Consider the following 9313-nt stretch of genomic DNA (forward strand, 5'->3'; position numbering starts at 1 on the left):
TGCAGATAAATGATTGAGAGAAAAACATGGAGAAAAATGATGAACTGATAGTAGTTGATGAAAATGGTTATCATTTTTTTTTCTCTTAACCATTCACCACGAGACGAGAGATCATCTGACGTAGTTAGATTAGATGACTAGGTGACTCTAAAAAACTAAAGTTATCATTAAATTTTCCTATAATACATCAATCGATTAAACATACTACTTGATGCATTGGTGGAGGATTTCTTCCTCTAAACCCAAATGAAGAAATTTACTGATTTTATATATTATATTATTTTTGCTCACTTTATATGAGCAGCTAATGGATGCAGAAGGTTAGGAGGAAGGACAATGTTGGATGTACTCGTTCATGTGTGCAAAGGAGCTTGATTTTTTTTTTAATCTATCGAGAGAATCTCTCATTAAGATCCTAAGATTGTCAAAAATCTGTCGATTAAATGTCAAATCCTTCCCCTGTGACGACACCTTTTAAGCAAAGAAAAAGAAAAATGGTAAAGTATGGATTGCAAGTGCGGTTTTAGGCGTGATATAAAATTTTTAGTTTGTTAAAACCCTAGATTTCTTGTCAGATCAGTAAAGCTATTTCCCGCATCCTTGTTCTTGAAGAAACCCTAAGGAACGTTTGATTGCTTCTAATCCAAAATCATCTGGATTTGAAAACAGACCCTTCCCCTTATTCATTTGACATGCAACATTTTCTCAATGCAAAGGAAAGATAAAGATTTCAAGTGTAGATTTTAAGTCTCGTTTAAGCTCCTTAGTTCGATGAACCAGGATTTTAATATCAGACAATGAATTTTAAACATGAAATTATCAGACGCCCCCCTAGAAAGAAAGAGCTTTGAAACTTCCATCGTATCTCATCGCACTAAAAAATGGGAATGAAGATGTTAGTTAAAAGGTAGGTCGCAGGAAAGGAAAGGGAAAAAGTAACAAAGAAAGTTTTGAAGGTTTTTATCTTCACTCTCAAATAAGAGACTCTTAAAAGAAACAATGGCTTAAAAAAAAACGTTGAAGAGGGCCGACACCTTCCATGTGGAAAGAACAAACGCAGGGTTGTTAATGAAGAGTGGCAAGAGAAAGAAATGGGGGCATTGATGGTTCAAAATTTAAGTTCAAAGGAGCCCTTTCCACCGACGGCATTATTGGGCAAGTGGCTGAAAATAAATAAAAAGGGGAGACGTGCGTGCGTGCGTGCGTGTGTGTGTGATAGAGAAGGGACATGAAAGAACGAGGACAAGGGCAAAAAATTGTAAAGAAGGAAGAACACAAGGGGGCTGAATGGTAAAAAGGTTGAGCATACGCGCATGTGGAAGGGCGTGTGCATTCTTCTTAGTGCAGTGTCGGTAGAGAGAGAGAGAGAGAGAATGCTTCTAAGTATCTTCAATGCTTGGCCCTACGGATGCTTAAAAAGACTAAAATATGTCTGTAAAAGCTCTTTTACAATAATAATACAGTTGAATTATGTATTGATGCGGGCCCAGATAGCAAGAAGAAGAGCAGGGAGAGGAGGGTTCAGTAGGTCAATGGCTCAAGCAACATGAGCACTACAACACTTGTGTCAAGAAAAAGAAAACATTGCACTAAATAGTTGCGCAGCAGCACCTAGTTTTAAAGGTTAAGTTAGATTATAGTTTCAAGATTTTGACAGAGCCAAAATATCACTTTCCAAAATGTTTATATAAAACAAGTAAATTTTTTAAAAGTTTATTATTATTATTTTTTGTTTGAGAAGAGGTCGGCCCTTGCCACCCTTCTTTGGCTCCACCCTTTGTCTACTTCAACCTATGCACTCGTACAACCTCCCAAGGTAGGAGGAAAAAAAGGATATTCAACTCTCACTCGAACTCTTGCTCAGCTGAGTAATAAATTTAAATTTTACATAATAGGATGAAAAAAAAGAATCAACTGAGTGGCAATGTGGTCGACTTTAATGGAGTTTGTGTTGTGAATCTCGTGGTTATTGTTTCATTCCAGTGCCTTGCTCCTTTAAATTGTAAAATGGTTTTTGCACTCGAAAAAAGAAGATTGGGAAAGAAGAAGAATTTTAAGAGAGAAGATGGGAAAAGAAAAAGGAACAAGAACCATAGTGGCATTCTTAATCACATACTCAATATTTATCAATACCAGCACCCTCCAAAATTTAACTGAAGATGAAGAAAAAGACTTGTGATTGGAGTAAGAAGAGACACCACGGCCTTGTGGGCCTGGCGATCCGGGCACTCTTATCTTGCCGGGTGCGCATTAAAGGGGCCCGGAATTGGGGGCCACCTTGGGTTGAGGATATTTTATTTCAAAGGGACAAGAGAAGTCGCCCTCAAGCATTCATTGCTGTGAATTTGACGCTTCCTCCCTCTCCTTTTACTTCTCAAGACAAACTCAGGGCCCACCTCCTAACAATTCCACGTAGAAGGAAACAATATAATGTCTCATGAAAAGACTTCAAGATAGTGAATTTTTTTTTTCAAAAATATATTAACAGAATTTATCTCCTTTTTCTTTCCTTCCTCATGCATGTTAGTGTGTATATTTCATTTTTTGGATTTTGTTTTTCCAGTTTGTTTTAGTATTTATAATACTTCTTGTCTTCAAATTTTATTATAGATTCTCATTTTATCGTCTTTGTTTTTTTCTTTCCTTACTTTACAATAAAGTAAAAGTTGTATTTTAATAAAACCCTGTTTACCATGTTTTTATTTCTGCGTCCTTACCTTTGAACCAGGGGTTGAGGGAGGGGGGCCGGCCTGGGCCATGGCCCTACTCTACTTAATTGAAATTTTTTAGTTGCACCATGATTGTTTGGATTCGAGTTCAATTGTCTCTTATATACAAAATTTGCTTTTAGTGCTTTTAGAAATTAAGATTATTACACTTCAACTTGCACATCAATGATCTTTAATTCCATCAGGTTCATATGGTGGTCGTGGGAAGAGGATTTAGGTGGAGTTTTTGGCTCTTCAAAAATGAGGTTGAACTCCTCCAATAGTCTCCACATTTCAAGCGAGGTCACCTCTTCTTCTAAGTCGGTGGATTATTTTATTTAAACCGAAGGCAAACAACATGCAACTTCCAAATCTAGATCGAAGCAATTTTGGAGCTTGTTTACACTTAACACCCTATGTAACCATTGTGCCAACTCTCTAAGCAACAAAAGTTTCCATTACACTCCTCTTATTTATTTTTTTTCTGTAAATGCTGACGATATTCTTCTTTTTTTTTTTTTTTCCACTTCCAGGCAAGCTCTGCCAGCATTGGAAACTACAAAATTGGCTTTACATTCAAACAGAAAAAAGAGAGTTTGCTTTAGCACGGTGACCAACTTCAATCTAAAATAATGCCTCCATCTCCATACAAAGCATGACAACATGAATACGGAGTAGCATTCCTGTATTTGGCCGGAAACCAATTTCAACGATATCCTAACGTGATTTTTAAGAGCTTTCTGCACTGCTTTATCGAAAAAAATCGATCCGCTGATGTTTTAGCGTATGTTTTCACTTTTGAAACGGCCACGTCTCATACTTCCTGGCTAGAATTGTTCCTCTTATCATTTTCATTAATCAATTGAATGTAGAAGAACCACTGAAGTCTCCAAACAACTATATGAGAGTATTTGGCAACATGAAAACTAAGACGATGCTTCACAAATCTGTTTGAAAATTTGTAGCAGATTCATGCAATATTAAAATGCAGCAGTCTATCAATTTTTCCTGTTCTTTAAAATAAATTTACGAAACACTGTGTTAGTGTTCATGTCGCCAGCTTGTACTTGTTTCCTTCTCATCACCACTTGTGGCGATAATGGATATGAATTTTGCGAAGAACTTTTATTCAATATCAATTAGTAAAATCTATCAAAGTACTTTGTTGGCTGTTGTAGAAAAAATTGTTTTGATAAAGAAATGAACAAAAGCAACGAGTTGAGATACATGTTTTTTATCGAGTTAAAATACATCTATATATACCGTTAGTAGGGCTAAAACAACTTCGATTATGTACATGTGTATATTATATCTGCATGGACGCCAGTTTCTGGTTTAGGTCCTTGCGAAACGTATAGCTGCTGACGCTTTTTTGTCCCAACGGGCTTGTTCGTCGTCAAACGTTGATGGAATGTGAAAGTCATCTATTTTTCATCTCTCGAAAAACTAAATGTAATTGATGGAAAGAATTACGATATGTTTTCTGATAAAATAGGTCATAATAAACACATTTATAAATTGAATGTGGTTCTGATTCGGAAATTCAATTATAAACCAAATCTCAACCATTCAACTCCGGATACTTTTTAGATTTTTTTAGATTATTAGTTTGTAAGATCTTCATGAAAGTTTGAAACACAAATCTTGGCACGGTTTTTTGTGATCTTTTGACGCCTTTTGGGCATTTCTAATTATATTTTTGTGTTCCTCACTGGGAATTGGATACCGAATCCAAATGAAGTTAGATACAGTAATCCATATCGGAACCAATGTAATGAATGAACCTACCTTTTAATCCAAATCAATCTTCAAATTCACTATCGCATTCACATTCTTACATTTGAATTGGAAGGGAATTAAGATATATACTTGGACTACTTGTTTCGAGTCCTATAGCTTCTCTAGTCCTTTATCTTGAAGTTTAGGAGCTTTTGATGCACCAATTGGTAAGCGGCTTAGAAAAATAAGATATAAGAGGCTTTACCGGCCCAAGGATTTCCTACAATATTCCACTCCAAGCAACCCAAAGCTAGTTTCAGGAATTTTTGCATTAATTGGATACCGATCATGCATCTAATATAGGCCTTCATCATTAGCAGAGTCAAAAAAAATTTTTTGGTGGGAGCACTCATTTAATATCTTTAATTTCTTTGGGGTACTTACATGTATAACAATTAAATATATCAAAGCATTAACATATATATTAAACTAATTTTGTGTGTGGGCAAACTACCCACACCAGTCACCGTGTGGCTATCCATCACCAAAATAAAACGGTGGAGATTTTAGATTTGGCAATGATACGATGGATCATGTGATCCGCTCACCATTTTCAGATAAACCCATCGGAAGGACATCTTATACGTGAGAAGAACCCACTCACTGCAGCCAGTATGTTATAAACCAATGTATGTGGATCTGTGTGGGCAACAGCCCACTTATGGCCCCGCCACTGGCCGCAGCAAATCCCAAACTAGCAAGCCCAGTGGAGTTGATCAACTCAGATGTGTTGCTGGAGTTGCAGAGAGGTCGGATTTAAAGTGGTTAAGGATGCTAGAGGTTGGATGGGAACTGGATCCAGGTTAAACGACAAGACCCTCAAGCTTGTTCCGACCCAGGTCGCACTCTGTGTTTTGGACATCATTGAAGTTCTTCCTTTTCAAGGGTGATTGGTCTGGCCTAAGGAGCGTAGCCAAGTTGATTGAGCTAGCGGGCCGGCGAAAGTGCAATCATCAATTCAATTCCTATTGGTGCTACCTTTTTGAACTGTAAATAGTATATCTGTTAGTAACTAGTGTCTCACTTTCTACCCAGGTTCCAAAACAACCTTAGACCCTAGAAGGAGGAGGGTTGCACTTTGGCCTCTTCGAGGTACCACCATAGACGTTTACTACCACCAAAAATGAAAACTTCGGCCTTTTCAAGGTACGATCAGTCTGGTACCCCCAAAAGTTAAGATCTTTCGCATGTCATCTATGCGTTCATTTGCTTATCTGTCTCCTATCGTATTGGTAATTTATGGGATTGTAGTAGCAACTTCAATCATGTCAATTCCAATTGTGTTTGAAATATATGTAACTATATATTACCATGTTTTACTTTTTTTGCTTATTTACTTGTTTTTTTTTATGTTGTCTTATTAGTTTCTCATTTATTTTATTTTTTTTTAATTTTAAGATTTTAAATTTTAAAAAAATTACCATTTTTTTTTTCAATCTCGCCATATTATACCTGATAAAACAATTACCATTTAACGAGACTTTTGACTGTAGTTGAGATGTATGTATGTATAGCATATTCATACACTTCCTAATCATAAATCTCATGATAAGATTCATATTGAACCTCAATGAGAACAGCAATATTATTTATGCAATAGTCATTTTGGCTGAACCCACGAGATTAAAACAATGTGAGGTCTGGGCCCTTTGATTAGTAACGGTTGGTCATAGTATCAAAGACGAAACATATCGCCTCTTTCCTAGCCGTTATTCATATAAACTTCCACATGAATAGACGACCATGAGCAATACTCAACTCCGGGTCATATAAAAATGTTTTGGAAACTAGGAGACTAAGCCAAGTTAAATGATGTTTTAATGTATAATATAACCTTAATATCCCTGTGATGGTGGTGCTTATATGATGGGGGTAGTAGTAAACATCGCTAAGTTGATGAACTAATGTTTCTTTCTTTTTGGTGAGCATGAGGTTAACAACCCACCTTTCGGAAATGAAGCCCAAAAGCCCCTCCATTCTACGTACCCAATTAAAACGAAAAACTGCAAGAAATGTGTCTTACCGAATGACAAAGCTGGCAATAATCTTATGTTCAACACTAAATACCCAAAAAAAATGTACTTTGAGTGCTCCAAAAGATTAATTAAACATTCCTATCAAATTGATTTGGCCTCTTGTTATTTGTTAAAAGACCCGAGCATGGACAATATTGTAATTTTCTACCCCAAGGACACAACATGGTTAGGGTTGTCATTGTATAGGATCCGAACCGCATATCCAACTGAGCCGCTTCAAGAGGCCAGATATATGTATATATATATATCGCTTACAAAACCAGATTGAATTCTGATAAGAAATGACATCCAATCAAATTCAGATTCAATTTTTAAACAAATATACAATCAGTTTCATATTAAGGTTTAAATAAATATCTTATACATCTGATATGCATACATTTTGGAAGTCCTTAGCATGCATAGCATAATGTGGTTCAGATTCGGTGGTGTATTGAAGCGTTAATATTCGTTTAAAATTCAGATTAGGAACGTATTTTGGATTTTGGATTATTCAGATATGGTGTCAAGTTTTCTCCATTCATATTTAAATATGAATATATATATATATATATATATATATATATATATATATATATATATATATATATATATATATATATATATATATATATATATATATATGTGAACATCTGATAAATGATACATCCAAATTGAATCTAAGCTATAATTCCCATATATGAACTCCTCGTATAATTGAAAAAACCCCAACAAATTCACTGACATCAATACCCAGTTCTTTTAGACGAGATGTTTCTTGGACTTGGATAATACGAAATATTTAATATTTAATATCAATTAAAAAGAAAACTGTTTACCAAAGCGAGAAAGGCCGTAAATCAAATAGTTATTAACTGGTAAAGTGCAGTACACTAAAAGCAAGAACAGCTGGAGATGGCGTTAAGTTTGGTGGACTGGCCAACGCACATTGACTACCACATGGCCCAGATTGGATGATAGCTGCAGAGAGAAAGAGATCAAGGCATCGTCTTAATTTGGAGCTTCGTGATATGTTCTTTTAAGTGGCCTTCGTTCTCTTCAAACTTAATTATAATTTTTTAGATCATAAAACCTCGTGGCTAGTATCCGCACTTCTATTAGAGCATGATGAAGGGCTTAAGATTGACGCTAAAAATTTGTGGATGTTTTCCAAATGAATCATGACCAAGTGCTTGGAATATGGCAGAAAATTAGGTAGGCGACTATGACGAGAAATTGATTGTTGAAGAACAGCACGTCGGTAAGGTACTCTTGTTTTATATTGTTATTTGATATGCTTCTCTAAATGATATTGCGAAAACAAGACGGATTCATTCAATGTAACTTTCGTAAATAAATAAAAGGTAGAAACTAGAAGAAGAAGCCAATAAATCTTCTCTCAAGAAACAAGCAAATGGACTAACGAAAGAATTAGAAAATGGCTACCTAATAATAGATAGTATACAACATTTTTTATATAGGATAAGCCAATCCGACCCACTCATGGGCTCGGGCCCCTCGTTCGACGGATCGCAACCTGCCCTTTAACAGTTTTCGCTTCGAACCTAAAAAGGATAGGAAGCAGGACAATCATCTCATTAATGACCTCTCTTTATAAGCCCTTGAAGATCCTTCACAATTTTCGATACGAGACTAAACTTTTGGGGTGTTACAATCCACCCCCTTTAAGGCACGCGCGTTCACGTGTGTGGGACCCTAGGTTCGGGTGTTGAACTGGCTCTAATACCACTGTAACCATCCGACCCACTCATGGGCTTGGGCCCTTAGTTCAATGGATCCCAACCCGCTCCTTAGCAGTTTCGACTACAAACCTAAAAAAGATAAGAACCAAGACAATCATGTCATTAATGGTCTCCCTTTATAAGCTCTTGAAGATACTTCACAAATCTTTTATATGAGACTAAACTTTTGGAGTGTTACAATAGCTACTCTTATTAGAATAAGCAATAGATATGAGAAGTTATGCATACAATGGAGGTGACTCCTCAGGATACTGAAAAAAGTTATACATGAGCAGCAGCTATCGAAGGAGCTTGGGGTGGCTGGTGGCAATTTATGGTTACCCTGCTGGAAGAGCGGCAGAGGGAGTGATTAGGGGATGTTTGATTACATTTAATGTACTAAGATTTAAGATTATGATCAAGGTTTGTTTGAGATCCCCGAAATTAAGATATGGTCCTCCCTCCTTTAATCTTAATTAAGATATTAGTTCCTTCCCATAGTTTAGTTAATTCTAACGTTAGTGTCGGCCACAAATTTTTTGTTCTGGATTAGAATATATATCTTTTGCCCACATCAATTATGACAAATAAGATCCATGAATCTAAAACTAAAATTGTAACTAAAATATATGATAAACTATTGAAAGATGAATGATATCTTTGTTTACTGGGTGCTGGTTTGCTCACATATTTGCTTCTTTTTCTTCCTTCTGATCGAGAGTACGAGAGGCCTCGTCCTTGACCACATGACCAGATATATTGTTCTTGTAGTTGACCGACTCAACTAAAGAGTGATGATGTCTAAAATCGGCGAGCTCAGTTTGTGGAAAGAACAATTAAGGTGCTGAGCTAAAAAGTTAAAATATAGAGAGAAAAAAGCTTAGGTTTTCACGTGGTGCTAGTTTGTCATCAACAGGCATTGATGGTAGAAGTCCATCACAGGATTTACTATGAAGAAATGAGGTCATTACTTTGGTATTTCGGGTGAGCAAGAAGCTAATCCTAAGGTTAAGCCCCTCGCACCCCCTCACAGGGCTGTTTTATGGTGTCTCGATGTAGGCATCTCCAC

Source organism: Nymphaea colorata, chromosome 10 (assembly GCF_008831285.2).
Source record: "Nymphaea colorata isolate Beijing-Zhang1983 chromosome 10, ASM883128v2, whole genome shotgun sequence".
Classification (NCBI taxonomy): Eukaryota; Viridiplantae; Streptophyta; class Magnoliopsida; order Nymphaeales; family Nymphaeaceae; genus Nymphaea; species Nymphaea colorata.